Below are 17,347 nucleotides of genomic sequence, written 5' to 3'. Positions count from 1 at the left end.
ATCCTGGATTAAGATGCTTCCCTTTTTATCCCCTGCCATGATGCTTGTATTTACGTTCTCAGGGCCGAAGCCAGGTATTAAGTGCTGTCATTTGTCCTGCCTGTGTGTATTAGGTTAAATCTTGACTTTACAGAATACTCTTAAGTGGATTATGACTTTATCCTATTATTTATTTGTCTTGGTTTTGGCTGGGATAGGGTTAACTTTCTTCCTATTAGCTAGTACAGTTCTAGGTTTAGATTTTTTATGAGAATAATGTTGATAGCACACTCATGTTTTAGCTGTCGCTGAGCAGGGCTTACACTGTGTCAAGGACTTCCCATTTTCTCATGTCCTGCCAGAGAGGAAGCTGGAGGTGCACAGGAAGTTGTAGGGGAGGCTAACCCAAATTAGGCAAGGGGATGTTTCACACCATATATCATCATGCTGAACAATAAAACTGGATGAGTAGGGTAGTAGAGTGGGAACCTGTTAGGTTTATTCCCCGGCATTCAGGTGGTTTTAGAGTCTTTTTGCCCTCTGCAAAGCTCTGTGCCAAACGGATGAAAGAGACAGAGTCTTCAAGTAATGATTTTTCAAGGTTGCATGCTTTGTTTATTTTTGTTATCTTACAATTTTCTCAGTGCCCAACAAAGATGTTTGCAGCTGCCTAGACATCTGACGACTCCTCCCGAACTGGGCTGTCGTTATCTTTTATACTAATTGCTACGTATTATTTATTATTTCTTACCAATACCTATCACTATTACTAAAAAGGTCATCTCTACCTTGACCCAATCCCCATTAAACTGCTTTGTGCCAACGTCACTGCTGAAATGGAGTGAGGGAAGAAGAAAGAAGAAGTAGGAGACAATGCCCCAAATCTTCCATCTTGCCCCATTCACTTCAATGCTAGAAATATAAATTTACTGTTTTTTCACCCTGTGATATACTAAACTACAATCTTTCATACTCTTGTGGCCTGCAACCCCTCCTGCAGTGCAGGAAGCCTTTCCCATGGACTGAGATCAAAGCCAGTGTCTCTTGGAGCTCTGGGCTGGGGTCCCAGACCCCCCTGTCCAGGTCTCTGACCCTCCAGGGCAGCCAAAGGAGTGCCCTGGACTCCAACAGGAACCTACTGCTCAGGGATGGGCTGGGCACTTGTTAGCAGGTGGTGAGCATTTCCACTGTGCATCACTTGTTCTGCATATTATTTTTCTAATTATTACTTTTCCTTCCTTTGTCCGATCAAACTGTCTTTATCTCAACCCATGAATTGTACCTTTTTCCTGATTCTCTCCCCTGTCCCACTGTGAGTGAATGAGAGTGAGTGAATGACTGCATGGTGTTTAGCTGCCTACAGAATTAAACCTCAATGGTATTGGTGCAACCACAGGTTGCATTTTCAGTGAGTGAGCAAGATACTTCTTGGTCTTTTCAGACATCTCATCACCTGAGTCACAAGTACCCAGAAAGTCCTTTCCTGCAATGGCAAATGAAGAGGTTGCACAGAATTCAGAATTGTAAAGAAAACCTTTTTTAATGAGACCACCTGAATTTTCAGCAGTATGTTTCCAGAATGCTGGAATACAGTTCCACGGTACCACTGAATGTAATTAGACTTCAATTAAAATGCTGGCAGGCATGTGTGTTCTCTAACTGCAAATAAACACAGCTCCTTTTTTAAAAACATTGAACTCCCAGGCCAAGCCATATTTAGAAAAAATTGGTCAGGATTATGACTTTACTTTGAAAACTGAAACTGCGAAGTTTGGATCTAGGAAGAGTTTTCCAAGGCTGCCAGAAGTTTTCTTACTGCAGAAAATGCAGAAATGATAATGATAGGACTTTGTCCAGATTACAGGAGACAATAGAATTTTGAATTCTGCTGATCATGCAAAGTAGAAGCAGCAAGCTTCACAGAAAATAGTTTTAATAGATCTATGCTAATATTTGTCATTCCATAAAATGGTATGTTATTTTCCATACTTTTCCTGACATTTTTTGACAGAGGTTACATGTTTACCCAACTAAATATGTTGAAAGAGAAAAGCATAAAACTCTCTTGGACAGGGTAGTTAAAGTGGAGGAAAGTGTTATTTTAAAGCTTAGGGAATATCTGAAAATTTGGTGGTGAGAATGTGATACAGAACTTCAAACTCTTCTGTACACACAAAGGCTCTCCTTCATAAAGCTGTCTAGAATAAGGCTGCTGGAGCGATGGACTTTTATCTACATTCAAACTAGGCATAAAATTCTTTCAGATGCTGACCTGATACAATCCCCTGTATTCCTGGAGAAGATCCCCCATTTCTCAGCAGTCTATAGGGCATTAGTAGTAGGCTACTGATGACACAAAATACTTGGCTGCTCTAAAGGTTGGCTTTTGGATGAGAAAATTCTGATTAAAAATTTAGCTGTAACATCTACTCTGATTGAGGTCACTGGTGCTGCACACTTCACATTCATTGTGAATCTTCTCTAGCGTCCTAAGGTGACTTTATGGTGCTTGAATCCCCAAATATTTGTTCTGTCTGTGCTGGATATTGTGCTCTGTGCATTTAGGACTGGTTCTGAGGGTGAAGAGGGGAAAGAAGAAGTGTGCAGTTTGTTTTCAGAAACTCTCACTCCTCCCTCATTCTGCGTTGTCTGCAGCACAGACAGACAGAGAGACAGAGATCTCCTGTGCTTTTAGCTGGTTGGAGCTAGCTGAGGCAGAGAAGATCCCTGGACTGTTTTTTTCTTTTTTTTTGGAACTGTTTAAACCTGTTCTGGACTGAAAACCCAGAAAACACCGAGAGCTCACACCTGTGGCCTATTGGGACCTGTGCCTCGACATTTTCCAGCGCTGGAGGGACTGATAAGGGACTGAGCGAGCCGAGCTACACCCACAGCAAGGACTTTCTGAATTTGCCATCTCTCTTCAGAACGGCGAGAGGTTTTATTGTTTAATATTATTCAATTTTTGTGCTTGTGAACACTTTGCTTGTTGAATAAACTGTTTTTTCCACTTTTCTCTAAGGAAAACCTTTTTCCTGGACCAGATCGGGGAGGGGCCACTTGAATTTGCTACTCCAAAGGGACCCCGTTCAGAGGTTTTCTCCCAAATTTGCCCTAAACCAGGACATCTAGCCAACAAACCTACAGTGACTGAGACCCTACAGTTTGTGAGAAAGACTTTTTAAGAATCTAGGATCTGGAGATCCTGAGTATTTGCGAATTTGTAAGATAATTTAGACTTCCTGTTGCAGAGAATGGGGCCCTGTTCACTATCAGCTCAGACACTAGAACTAAGTTTGCCCGTGTGTTGTGAAAGCCCTCATTAAATTCTTGTCTGAGGGTGGTGCCTTCTTTAATGATCTAAGTCTGCTCAGATGTCTAGACCAAGACTATTTCCATGAGATGACATGACTCTGCTCTTTGATCAGTACTTACAGTGTCACTTCTTTTCAATATGGCACGAAGTTAAAATGTATTTCTATTGCATCAGTGTACCACAATGTGTGTTTTTTGCATTCTTCCCTACTGTCTCTGTTTATATGTGTCATACCACAATCCTTCGGAAAAGACAGCCTGATTTCCTGAAGGATTTGTGCTGTGCGTGCCCTGAGCACTACTAATCCTCTCTTTGTAGCACCTCATCATCTTACCATGACCTTGATGTTGCTCTCTGAAGCGCCGTTCTGCCACCTCAGTCCCTTCCCTGTTTCTCTCACACTGGTCCACTTGAGTAGAGGTGTACATTTTTATTACCTGAAAGACGGGGATGTGCAGATTATCTGGACAGCGCCTGAGTGCTTACGGGCCATCCAGGTCAAGCTTCTCTGGTTTGATAACGAAAAGGTGGCTTTAACTCACCCTCCAAAAGGTAATTTCAGATTTAGTCTTCTACGCAAACATGAGTTTTCGCAGCATTTCTTGGAGATTTTTATTTCTGAGTCTTCAAATGTATTTGTCAGGCGGGTAAAATATGGACACGCTTGAAGAAGCTATTGTAGGTGAAAGAGACAGACAGACAGACAGACTGACAGTTTAAGGGTTTGGGTAGGTCTCAGTTTCCCAGGAAACAGGGGAGAGAAGAAGACAAAGTATAGATAGTTGTATGTGTTCCTTGAATTCCAGGCCATTAAAGTTGCATGATGGGAGTGGGATGGGCAGAGGAGCGTGACTTCCTACTAGGTCAAGCGCTATTCCAACTAGAAAGAGAGCTTTATGGTCATGCCAGAGGATTTGGAAATCAAAGAGTGTTCCTCTCTGAGCCCACAAGTAGTGGATGCTGGCAAGAAGAGAGGTGGTGGAATGTTTCAAATAAGTCCTGGCTGCCTTCTCTGATTTGTGTATTTTGTGTTGTTGGACAAACTTGAGAACTGTGTCTTCTCCAGAGGGAAATTTAAGAATTATGGCTTTAGACGTAGCGCTGGGAGGACCCGGGTTTCTTCGCTGTGGTGACCAGTGACAGGATCTGAGGGAATGACCTGAAATCGTGTCAGGGAAGGCTTAAGCTGGATATCAGGAGAAGTTCATTCACTCAGAGGGTGGTTGGGCACCAGAACAGACTCCTCAGGGAAGCAGTCACAGCACCAGCCTGGCAGAGTGCAAGGAGCATTTGGACAAGGCTCTCAGGCTCCTGGTGTGAATCTTGGGGTGCCCTGAGCAGGGCTAGGGGCTGGACCAAATGATCCTTGTGGGTTTCTTCCAGTTCAAAATATCCCATGATTTTTAAATTTTGTCACATTTTTTTAATTTGGTGTCCCTCTATCCCTGCCATCCCACCCTCCCCCTCTCAAGCTGCATTGTCAGGATAAGGAGTGGTTCAGTCTGCTCATTTAGTTTCCTGGAAGGATGAAACCTGAATGCCTGCACTCTAGGAACTCGGTGGAAACAAACACATTGCCTATCTTTAGACTGTGCTAAAATCTTAGTCTAATTTTGCAATAAAATGTTATTCTGCACAAGGTCTCTGTCAGGCTGCTGTTGAAGTACCTTTGAAAAGCCTCCTGGGAGAAGTACCTGTCTCACCTTGTTTTGTGTTTAAATGCAAGAACAATGTCAGACACATTTGCCAGGAGCACTTGTATTCTTTAAGACAGTGTCCTGTCAGGTAAAAGGATGTGACACCTGGTATTAATACAGGTTTCAGCACTGCTCTAGCACATCAGTGGCATTCTCATTATGGCTGATGTAATTTCAAGCTCATGACATAAAATCTTTATTTCATAATATTTTTATATTATACTATTCAATTTATTGCATACAATTTTATGCTTAAGATATTGGTGTGAATATAATTAGAACTGCTTGCAATTTCCCATCAAATTAGAAAGTAATTTTCTTCTTTTGAAATAAACTGATACAAATTCCCGAAATTATTGTAGCCTGCAAGATTTAAAGTCTTTCACTTTGGAAACACTGAAATTTGTCAAGGTTATCCATAAAGAAGACATTTCTTTTCCCCTAAAAAATGTTTAATCTAAAATGCTGAATATCTCCCTAAAAAACAACTTGTGCGATCAGTTGGCTTTTTAAACATGGTGATTTATAGCACAGTGAATTAAACTTTATAATTAATCTTTCAACACCTGTATGAGTGTTAGCTTAATATACGTTATTCCCAGTGATGTAGCACCTGTCTAGGTCCAACAGTACAACACCCCTCACAATGTATCGCTTATTTTCCTGACAAGAAAGGACCATCTTATTTACCTAGAAGAGAGAGTGAGTTGATACTAAGACACCATTCTATGGCCACTTACCTGAATTAGGTGGGGACACGCCTTGAATTCTAAAGATAACAGTGTAACATTAGAAGATTAAGACAGAAAAAAACCCCACAAACAAACAAAAATCCTACAAAAAACACAAAACGACAACAAAACAACAAGCCCCCCAAAAACCACCCAAAAAACACACACAAAAACCCACAAAAACCCCAAAACCAACGAACCAACAATAACGACCCCCTAAAACAAACAAACAAACAAACAAACAAACACAACACACACCAAAAAAACCAAGAAACCCTAAAGCCAACCAATCAAAAAACCCCAAGCCCCCCCTCCCAAGGCACCCCCAACCAAACCCCAAAAAAAACCAAACAAAAAACCCCCAACCCCTAAAAAACACCCCAAAACAAAAACAAAGCAAAAAGCAAAAAGCAAAAAGCAAAAAGCAAAAAGCAAAAAGCAAAAAAAAAAAAAAAAAAAAAAAAAAAAAAGGCCACCCTAACAACAAAAAAAAAACAGACTCAGGGGGCTTTTAATTGCCAAATTTCCCTCAAGAGAGTTTATGTGAATTTCAGGGAAACACCATAACATCTAGCAATAAGCAATGCCCGTAACAGCACCAAAAAACCAACCAACAAACAAAAAACCCCCCATACCCCCAAAAAACCAAACAGAAAATCAGCAAAAAAAAAAAAAAGGTAATGGTGGCATCTCACAGCTCCATGAGAACTGCAGGCCAGGCTGTTGACATATGAAAGAAATATGGGTATTGATCTGGTATCGATACCCAACTGTGACGGACAAAAACTCTCTAACAGTTTAAAGTTCGAAAGTGTATGTTTATTACGGCCGGGCAGCACTCGGGATATTTCCCTAATTCTCACTGCGAAATTCACAGGTAATTACAAAGTCTTTTATTTACAAAAGTGTTGAATACCCAAAATACAAATGCATATTCATACCCCTGTCACCTCCCATTCCTCGCTTTGTATGCTAATTGGCAAAAAGGCTATTAAGCATGCGTACTTTGTTTCTTAAAATGAGTCAGGGGTCTATTCTGGGGAGGGGTCACCCAAAATGAGGAAGTAAGATGAGTCTTCCTCGTCCTGACCTTTCTACCTTTTCAATGCATTCGTGACAAATGAATCCTTGGTAGAACTTACAGTTTCGTGTGTTCAATGGGTTCTTTAAGCAGGAAGTCTGCAGTTATCTTTTATCTTATTTACCGCATTTTGTTTTTTTGTTAAAAGCGCAGCTGCATAAAGCTGACAAGCAGTGAGTTACTAAATCCGGGATATCTTATCTAAGATCCGGCTTCTGCTAACTGCGAACAAAGCTCACCTATCTACTTCAGCTAATTCAGCAACTTATTAGCTTAACTTTCCTAAAAATCCTTAGTTCTTCAAATTAATGTCTCACTGTTACAGGCAAAACTGATGTGACAGTTGAGAGTCCGCTCTGAAGAGTGCCATGCTATCCTTGTGCACCAGCAACAGCCATGACAGAGCTGAGCTTTACACCACCGCTCTTTACAAAGCGTAGCTGTGGTGGGTTTGCCTGGAAAAGTGTTGGTTACAGGGGTGGCTTCTCTGAAAAGGTGCCAGGAGGTCTCCCCGTGTCCAACAGAGCCAGGCCAGCTGGCTCCAAGACCGACCCACTGCTGCCCAAGGCCAAGCCTCAGTGACTGCGGCAACACCTCTGGGATAAAGTATCTAAGAAGTGGGGGGAAGTTGCTGGCTAGAAGCAAATTACAGCCAGAGGAGAGAGGGATGAGAATACGTGAAACAGCTCTGCACACCCCAAGGTCAGTGCAGAAGGAGGTGGAGGTGGTGCTCCTGGTGCCGGAGCAGAGATTCCCCTGCAGCTCTGGTGAATGCTGTGATGAGACTTCTGTGCCCCTACGGCCCATGGAGGATGATGATGGAGCCAATATCCACCTACAGGTCATGGGGAACCCCATACCAGAGCATATGGATGCGTCAAAATGAAGTTGTGACCCCATGGAAAGGCCACACTGGAGCATGGTCCTGGAAGGACCTGTGGCCCCATGGAGAGAGGAGATGACACTGGAGAAAGTTTGGTAGCCTGGCTGGTGACCCTTTGGGACCCATCCTGAGCACTGCATTCCTGAAGGACTGCACCCCATGGAAGGGGCCCATGCTGGAGCAGTTTCTGAAGAACTGCAGCCTCTGGGAAGGATTGACACTGGGGAAGTTCATGGAGGACTGCCTGCGGGGGGACCATGCTGAGGAATCCCACACTGGAGTAGGGAAAGGACTCATCCTCCTCCTGAAGAGGAAGAAGAAGCAGAAATGTGTGATGAACAATTCCCTTTTCTCACCCTGCTGTGGGGAGGGAAGTAGAGAACCTGGAATAAAGTTAAACCCATGAAGGAGGGAGTGGTGGCAGAAGGTGTTTTTGAGACTTGGTTTTACTTCTCGGTATCCTATTCTGATTGAATTAGCAAGAGAATCAATTTCTCCAAGCTGAGTCCTTTTTTTTGTCCATGATGGTTAATTGCTGAGGGTATCTCCCTGTCTTATTTTGACCAATCAGCTTTTTGTCATGTTACCCTGCCCAGCTGAGGAGGGGAGGGACAGAGCAGCTTTGGTGTGGCGTCTGTCATTCAGACATCAAACCACCACAATCTTTTTGGATGCCTAACGTGAGGCATGAAGAATTTGAGATAAGGGAGCAGTAATGGGCAAAACATGGACTGAACAATGGGAGAGAGTGGAGTGATTATGAAGAATGTCTTTTGTTATAATTGTGATGAAGGAACAGGAAGTGAATTGTGTGTAAATTGTCCACTTCCATTCAGTGTTGTGATAAAGATTTGTGTCTGTTGTGGTTTGTTTGTTTGGAGGTGTTTTTTTGATGTTTGCTGTTGAGATGAGTGAAGATTGTGCGATGAACACAATGTAGATTTTAATGATAATTTTAAACGTGTGGTTCACAGAGGTGGAAGGAGTAGTGCTTAGCTAAATGTGTGTGACCTGGACAAAGGTTGTTGGTGGGAGAAGCTACCAGGAGCCCAGCAGGGTGTCAGTCTGGTATGCTGATGAGCTGCTGAGGATGGAGAACAGGAGTGGTGAAATGCTGTGAGAGAAAAACTTCAGGGAAGCTGAAAGCCCTTCACAATATGTTCACTCATTCCCATTTCTATGGCTCCCATTCCCGTAAGGCAACAGACAGTGCCACACACTTCTCTGAAGTTCATGAAATGTAAGACGTTTCAAATACTAATATTTCTAGGGACTTCTGGGTAGGTTCACCATCTGCTACCTCATATAGCAGCTGTCTAAAGGAATTTTAGTCACTCGCTTTTTCTATTGTAAAACCTTTTGCTGAACTCCTTGTCACAGACTGATAAGACTACAAGGGACTGGAAGACTGTGCATGTTTTTGTATTCTTCCCCTTTGCAAGTGTTGTGAGCCCTAGGCTGTACCAGTGGATGTACTTCATATGTTCTCTAAACAGCCTTAAACAGTTAAGCACCATGCCTCTGCACAAGGGCAGTGGGTTGTGTTGCAGTGGCACACCTAATCTAGTTCTTTCTTTCTGTTTTCCAAACACACAGGTATCTCACAGTCAGTTTCACAGGCAAGGTATTCTGACAGTTCCCAAATTGCAGAGAAGCTGGACACTAGCAAAGGGCAGCCAGTGACCAGTCTTGTATGATTCTGTATTACTCGATTTGTGAAGATTTGTGCCCTTGCATTGGCTTCCTTTGAGTAATCTCCTGTTATAAAACAATGTCATGTCAACAGCTACAGGTTTATCCCTGGTATGTTACCTTCTTTTAGGTGTACCTGGAAGAAATTTCTTTAAGATATAATTTCAGACTAGCTTTGGTGCTGATTTCACTGTAAACCTAAAATCTGGAAACCAGATTTTCAATTCTGTATTTCCTTCAAGAAATGCTGTCCAGGTATTTTAACTGTTTCACATGCACACCTTAATCATTGTTAGGCTGTTAGTGGCGAGAACTGTGTAAGTGCCATTCAGACTGGGAATAAACCTGTATAATGAGCTAAATGACACTATCCAAAATGCAGGGGTTTGTCTGTTGCTTCATATGTATTTCTCAGCATATGAAATTATTTATCATTGCACACACGGCTATTAATTGGAAATGGCATCTTTGCTTCTCAAAAGCTACCACGAGAAAAAGGATTTTTCTTGGACATAAGCTTTTTGACTTCCTGAAGATCCTATAAGAAGAGCAAAGCATTAAAGAGAAGTCCACAGACTTTTGCTCCTAAAAAAGAGCAGGTGGCTGCATGGTTATAAAAAATAGTGCTAGAAATTGTGTGTATGCAGCACAGAATGGCTTTGAAATACTGAGGGTGGTCTGAAGAGGCTCTCACCAATGCCTAACTTCCCTTCCGTGTCACAGTGACTTATTGCCAGCATTAACAGTGAATTTCTAGTTAAAGACAGGCTTTGGTTCATACTGGAAGGTGAAAATGCAAAACCACTTACCGAAAGACCAATAAAAAGGACAAATAACTACACTAACGTCACTGTGCTCTGTGAATGTCAGCAAACACTGTGAAAGCGAATGTCAATGGAGCCTTTCAGAACACCATGTGAAATCACAGACCAGTCTTTCTAAAGCATCACAGGTGGTTCTTCCCCAGAAACCTGGGAAGTCCTTGCCTGTAATACACTTTAGTCCCTTCGGGGGAAAAAACCCAAACCAACAAACAACAACAAAAAAAACCCAGAAAAACCAAGTTGCACACCTAATGCCACAGTGCATTAACACCTTTTGATAAAATAACTGCCAAAACTCCATGCAGTTTGGGGATTTACCACAACTAGTCAGAAGTATTTATACATCATTCTGAATGCTCTGACTTTGTTGGGTAAGTGGTTTTACTGTGGCCCCAAGACGAGGTCCCAGTTTCGTGAGCTGGGGGTATTGGATGAGAACCCATAAATGAAACCACTGCTTTCTTTCATGGCTTTTCACTGCTCTTTCTCTGCAGTGACTGTGAAGATGTGTGCCTGGCAGTATAAAGCGCCGTTTGTTACTTCTTATGATAGCTTCAAATGAAAGTCTGAATATCCCTGCTTACTGGAACACAGATTCCTAATATAGGCTTGATGCTTCTTGTCCATGTTACAAATTATTGCTTTGCTTAACATGAGTATACTCAAGGTATCTAATGTTACTCAGGACAAAAATCATTGCATTTGGGTGAAAACCAATCCTTTGAGCTTAGTACAAAGCCTTCTCTAAAGGGTCAAAGATACGCGGTGTGTGGGGGGTGTTGGCGTTTTGTGGTGCTGTTGGATTTTTCTTTTTTTTTTTTTTTCTATATTGTCTCTGTGCTTTGAGTTTATAAAAATAATTAAAATAAAAATTTTGCTTTCAATTGACAGTTTTCAAATGAAAACAGTAGGAAAGAGAAGAAACTTAACTTTCAGCATTTTCTTGCAATGTCAGTTTAAGAATAATAAAATTACCCCCCAAATCTGAAATATTTTGGAATATAGTGTCAGTCAGAGTTTAGTGGTAGAGCATGATAGCTGAGATATTTGGATTCAGATTCAACTCTTGATTGTAAGGGTATGTTCAGAGACTCAGGTCTTGGCTATGGATTTGTCTTTTAAAATAAAATAGAAATGCAAACCTTTTATTCCTTTAGAAATTGCTACGGGAGTTTTTGCTTTACAGTATGTTTTTTTGTTGTGCCACGTAACGATGGAATAGTTTGTGTGGGAGGGGACCTTCAAACCCAGTCCAGTCCAATGCCCCTACAATGAGCATCCTCAGCTTGGTCAGGTTGCTCCAAGTCCTGTCCCACTTGACACTTAATGTTTCGAGGGATGGGGCACCCACCACCTCTCTGAGCCACCTGTCCCAGTGTTTCACCAACCTCACTCAGTAATTTACCACCCTCAAATTTTTTTTTTGCCATTGGAAGAAAAAATACGTATTCTTGGACAGCCAGTCACGTGGAGAAGTTGATCTATCTAACTGTAATTTGACTGGTTGTCTTCCAGGCACACTAAAATCTCTGTTCTTTCCATTACTTTTGACCTTAAAGATCTTCCAAGACAGTAACACATGTTTATAACCAAATGAGTCTAAGAACACCAGAGGCAGCTAGACAAGACAAAAGCAATTCATGCATCTTTCATGTTCACAGCCGTTTTTTTTTCTCCTCAGAAATTCCTCAGGCACCTATCTGTTTTCCAAACCTCTGAATAAGAACTGTATTTGAAGAGAAAAGTAAGATATACAGTGAACAGTGGCGGAGCAGTAATTTGAAGCTGTCTAATTGACACCTAGGCTAGATTAACTGATGCCTCTTTTCACTGCCAATTATCTAAATGTGTAGTGTCCATTTAAAGGTTATCTCTGCCAGAATGCCGAAGAGAGTGTCTATTCTACGCTGGATTTAGGTGACATTTTCTCTTTAGTGGTTGATGCAGGTGATATAGTTAACAAGCCTCTGTGCCTTGGCTTTTTAAAATATTGTATGGTGGATGTAGCTGACTGAGGAGAATGCATTTACTTTCCTGTGGCCTTGAATTAAGGTAAAGAGAAAAATTGAATAGGCATCAAAAAGTTTAAAAATAATGAGAGAAACCCTGTACAATTCTAATACTGTTCATAATAAAGAAGCAAGGTAAAGAGTTCTAATATTGTCTAAGGTGTAATTCAAGAGGTTTTTTTAATAAAGACTAATCTTCCTTTGAGGTGTCAAATAACATCACTCCTTATGAATAATATCCTTAATCCTGCTGCCTATGAGAATAGTACTTCAAAGATTGTTTCTGTCATTTCGTTTCATCTATAAAAATGCAAAAGCTATCTAAGCAGAACAATTATAGGGAATATTATACGTATTTTCTTTGCATAATTGAGTCATATTTTTGTGCCCAGATATTAACAATATTCAACACCAAACAGCACCAAATCTATTAAGAATAGCAGTGCTGGGATTTTTCCTGCTGCATTTCTGCAAAGCACCAGCTGATCACCCAATCTTAGATGTCAGGAATTCAACAGCAAGATTAATTGCATCACTGACAGAAATTTTCACACTTAGATCTTTTGTTTTGCTTTTTATATATCTAGAATTATTTTTTTGGAGAATAAGCCTTCACTGTGAAAGGAAAGTAAACTGAAAACTGAAACTTGCAAAACTCAGGACTTTTAAACCTTTTTCCATCAAAAGAGGCTCATGCCTTTGGAAAATTGGCTGTCTGGGGTAACTGATGCTTTCTGCAAAACAGAAAATTCAGAAAAATTTGAAATGGAAAAAAAAGAAATCTACAGTGAACTTCTGCTGTGTTTGTGGGTGGTATTCTGGGGTTCTGCGTTGACTCGAGGGGATGGGATTATTTTTTATGCTAAGGATTTTGGGTTTTTTGGTTTTGTTTTCCCCCAACACTGTGTCTGAGTGAACTCCAGCCTTCACCAGGATACATCAGTGTGCATCAGACGCGGCACACATCAGCCTGCAGGCCCATCCCACTCCTCCTGCGATGTGGTCGCCACAGGAGCACCTGGAGTGCTTCAGGCTGGAGTCTGATACACCCCAAAAGGATTCCCTCTCCGGAGAGCCAAGGAAGGAGGGTGCCACAAGGTGCTGTGGCAGCGTTTCAGGGAGCGTAGGCACAGGCTGAGTCTCTAGGATTGGAAGGCAGGATGTGGTTCCCTCTCAACAAGGCTGGAAGGGACCAGCACTGCAGCTGCTCGTGCAGCAGGACAGGGAGGGCAGGGGTATCGGAGGCTGCCGATTTTGCAATTATGCTTATGCAGAGGAACCAGAATAAGCAGACCCAGGATGACAATTAGAAGGCATTCTCCTGCTGTGCTGCAAGGGAGAATATTGAAAACGTTTTCAGAGGATGATTAATGTGGAGCGGGGAAAAAAAAAAAGGCAATGGCAGAAATAAGTGCAGGTTAAGCAGTAGATACAGCAAAGGGGGCTGCTGACACCAGATTATTAACAGCACAAAGTGATGCTGAGGACACTTTAATAAACCCATTCAGGGAGGATTACTGCTATTAGGAATAATGATCACTGGCAGCACTGTGTTTTATATGAGTTATGGGGGCTATATCCTCCAGCAACAATCTCTGCTAGAGCTATTTTATGTCTGATGATACATACGCCAATTTTCTTTGATCATAGCAAAGTGGGTAGTTTGATGCTTATATCTTCATCATCATAAATAATCCAAAACCAACCAATGGAATTATCAGAGCTCTGCAAATTCGTGATACAGAAAAGATGGACAAGTATCCAAAGTCAGAAAATATTTGGAATGTGTTAGAGTTCTAAAAAAACCATATTTTTATTCCATTGACCTCCCTCTGTCTGCTCAGAATCATAGCCAGGAATGTCTGCACAAAATCTTTCCTGCTTTCCTTTGAGGCATGACACATGAGAATGAGCTGAATTGCACATCTCTTTGCAGGCACACTCTCAATTTGCTGCCAGAGGTCTACTGCAGAGTGACCCGAGGCCTGGGACTGCCCTAATGTCATGCAGAACTGCTTCAAATGAAGGAGCAGATTACTTCTGTAAATGGTAATTTGCAGTAGGTTCTCTTCTTGACGTGCATGTTTCTGCATAAGAAGAAACTTCTCTGCTGGTTTAATGTAGATGTGGCTAGGGCACAGTTATGTTCTAGAGTTTGGGAGCTTTTTGCTGCTGATTTAATAAAGGGAAAAATCCCTTCTTCCCTATCCAAAGATATTAACTCTGAATCTAAAAGTGTGTTTGAGTGCCAGTTAGGAGGGATTATATTTAATCTGGGACCATTGAAGTTTATAGCTTGTCAAAAAATAACATATAAACCATTTTTGTAGAGTAGGTTAATACATTAAGGGAAATTCTTAGTGATCAGAAAAAATCCAAACATTAGCATAAATGAAAAAGAAAATGGAAGAAAATATGGGACAAAGGAGAGGAGAAAATAGGGAACAATTCCCGCCTCTCCTTCTTGTGATGTGTGTCAGTTCTTCTGACAGGCATCACGTTGCAGCAGTTAGACCTTTGTCTATCAAAACTTCCACACAGAAGTTGTTTCTGGGCAAGATGTGAAGAATAAACAAAATGGCTTTAAATATTGTGTTTGTTCATTTATATTTCTCAGGCCTTTTTGTTGGATCACTTTTTCAATAGACCTATAAAAAGCCAGCAAACTATAAATAGTGAGAAGTAATTGGGCCTCTGGTATTTTGCATTAATACCGAGGATCTGACTTTTTCTCAGAGAAAATACACAAACCTGCCAATGCAAAACAGTGACAAAAGCTAAGCAGGCACTGTTCTGTATCCAGAGGATTGTCATACACCTACAGGCATTGGTAATTTTAATTTTCACTGAATCTCACTGACCTAGCTCTGCTGCCACTGGGAATTATGCTTACTGATTTCAAAACCAGCCAAATAAAGGCAGTGGTCTGGAAATCCCATTTCTGTCTCTGATAGAAATCTAGTCCCTGCTTGCATGGAGAGAATGTCTCCTTTCTAAACCCTGTCAGAAGATGAGAGTCCTGCCACAACATCCATTGGTGCGCTGACCACCATGGGGTTCAGAGCGGCAACTGCTGCCAGCCTGTGAGAGAGATATTGCAGATTTAAACCAGACATCTGAAAGGCTTTACAGGGCAGCCACCACACTGAGGTCCTTACAGTACTGTTCCTGCCTCAAATCCAATTTTGTCATAACCAGACACGCTGTATCTTTAAAGCTGGACTCTAATCAGCTGTGTGGGAAAATGGAGGAATGTTCTTGGACTACACCAGGACACAGGCATGTCAGTGAAGAAACTATGGGGACTAGATATCACATCAAGTTGCTGTTTGTTGGAAATGCAGCTTCTCATCAGGGACTGTCTCTTTTCAACATTTTGTTTTTGTGCTGTGGGGACGTGCTGTGATGTCTCCCATCTTGCCTTTGTCCTGCAAGTAACCCTGCAACCCAGCTTCTAGAAATGAAATGCCGTGGGCACTGAGATACATTAGCTACCACAAGATCTGGTGCCTCTGCCTCTTAAGTATGTTCTAGTTTCATGAGAGCTGGGGGGTTTTTTTCAGAAATGCTGATGTAAATGTAGTTTGTTTTTCCTGATGATTATATTTTTCCACGCCTGTCACCACATGCTGTTGTTATGACCCCTGAGCCACTCAGGTTTTGCTGTTCTTCACACGCGTTCTCTTACCACACCACCAGGGATATGGCTGTGTATGGAGCTAATTTTAGGTACTTTGGTGGAGACTACACACCTGAAATAACAACAGGCAGACTGCCATACCATCAAATAAGCAATGTAGGAAAGAGGCTTCTTTTTTAAACAGAGGCTTATTTTGTTTTAGAAATTATCTGGTCTGCTGATGGATCCCTTCTGCCATCTCTTCTGTGTTATCTGACACAATATTGTATATACCATTAACTCTACTTACGGTTTCACATTCAAAAATGTACTTAAATGGAAAATTATCCAGAATTGTAACCAATCAAAGCTCTGTATAATCTTGTTTTTCAGTTTTTTGAATAAAAAAATAGAAAATTTGATAAAGTGTAGTGTTCTGGGTCATAACAGCATCCCTCTTGTAGTACAAAATGAATGCCATTAGTAATGAGAAAAGATTATGATGCAACTTTCCTTTGCATGCTCAATGAATCCTCTATTCAATGCCTACTACACGCTGCTTATGAGAAGTACATTGGAACAGATTTTTTTGGTGAAAACTTGCAAAACGTGTCTGACTAACTGGAGTCCATGGCTTTTTAACCACTGAAAGTCCCTTAGGAACCGTTGTGCAGCAATCTGAGATGAAAATCCAGAAGTCACTTGGGTAATTTATTGAATACCTTCTCACCTCTTCTGTCTTTGAAAAGATACTGTTGAGGACTTGGCAAAAGCTGGTATCTGAATTTCTCTAGTGTTTTTTCTGGGGCTGTGGCAGTGAGGCCCTGGCAGAGCAGCACCCTAAGTCACAGGATACGTGGGGCTGTCATTGCCGGGTCGATGTGCTGGAAGCTCAGCCCGTCACGGGAATTTCAGCATTACATTACATTACAAAAACTGCTGCTGCTTGTCCACCTAGGGTCATTGTATGCTGAGTGAATGTCTGCGTCTGCTACCGGAGAGGACAGAAAGGAAACTCCCTGAAAAGATGTGAAGGAAAAACACAGCACTTCGTGACGCAGGGCAAAAGCAATCAAAAAATGGGATGTGTTTCAGCCTCCTTGTCCAGCGAGGAGAGTTAGCTGCTCTGATGTGACAACCAGCCCACCACAGCTGCTGACCTGCCTTCAGCTTCACTGAAGGGGGTGCGGTGCCTCTCTCGCTGCCGCCCCGGCGCTACAGCATCCATTAAAATACATTTCATGCAGAGTTGCTTCGTGCACTGAAGCTACTGTAGGACACGGTTCAATTAGAAAAGATGGAGAGAGGTTTAGTCCCACAGCGAAATGTCCTGCCCACGTGTGTTAAATGGGGAGCCTGCTGGCTTTCACTGTATCTCACACTGACAAATCCTACCCTCGAGGAAATGAATGGGACATTCGGTGTCCACATCAAAGGGCACAGGCAGAGAATGCAGTATGGAAAAAGAAAAAAAGAAAAAAGAAGAAAAAAGAAAAAAGAAGAAAAAAAAAAGAAA

The sequence above is a fragment of the Hirundo rustica genome, chromosome Z (assembly GCF_015227805.2).
Source record: "Hirundo rustica isolate bHirRus1 chromosome Z, bHirRus1.pri.v3, whole genome shotgun sequence".
In the NCBI taxonomy this organism is placed as follows: Eukaryota; Metazoa; Chordata; class Aves; order Passeriformes; family Hirundinidae; genus Hirundo; species Hirundo rustica.
The sequence above is the reverse complement of the archived record's forward strand: the minus strand, read 5'-3'. Positions refer to the sequence as shown.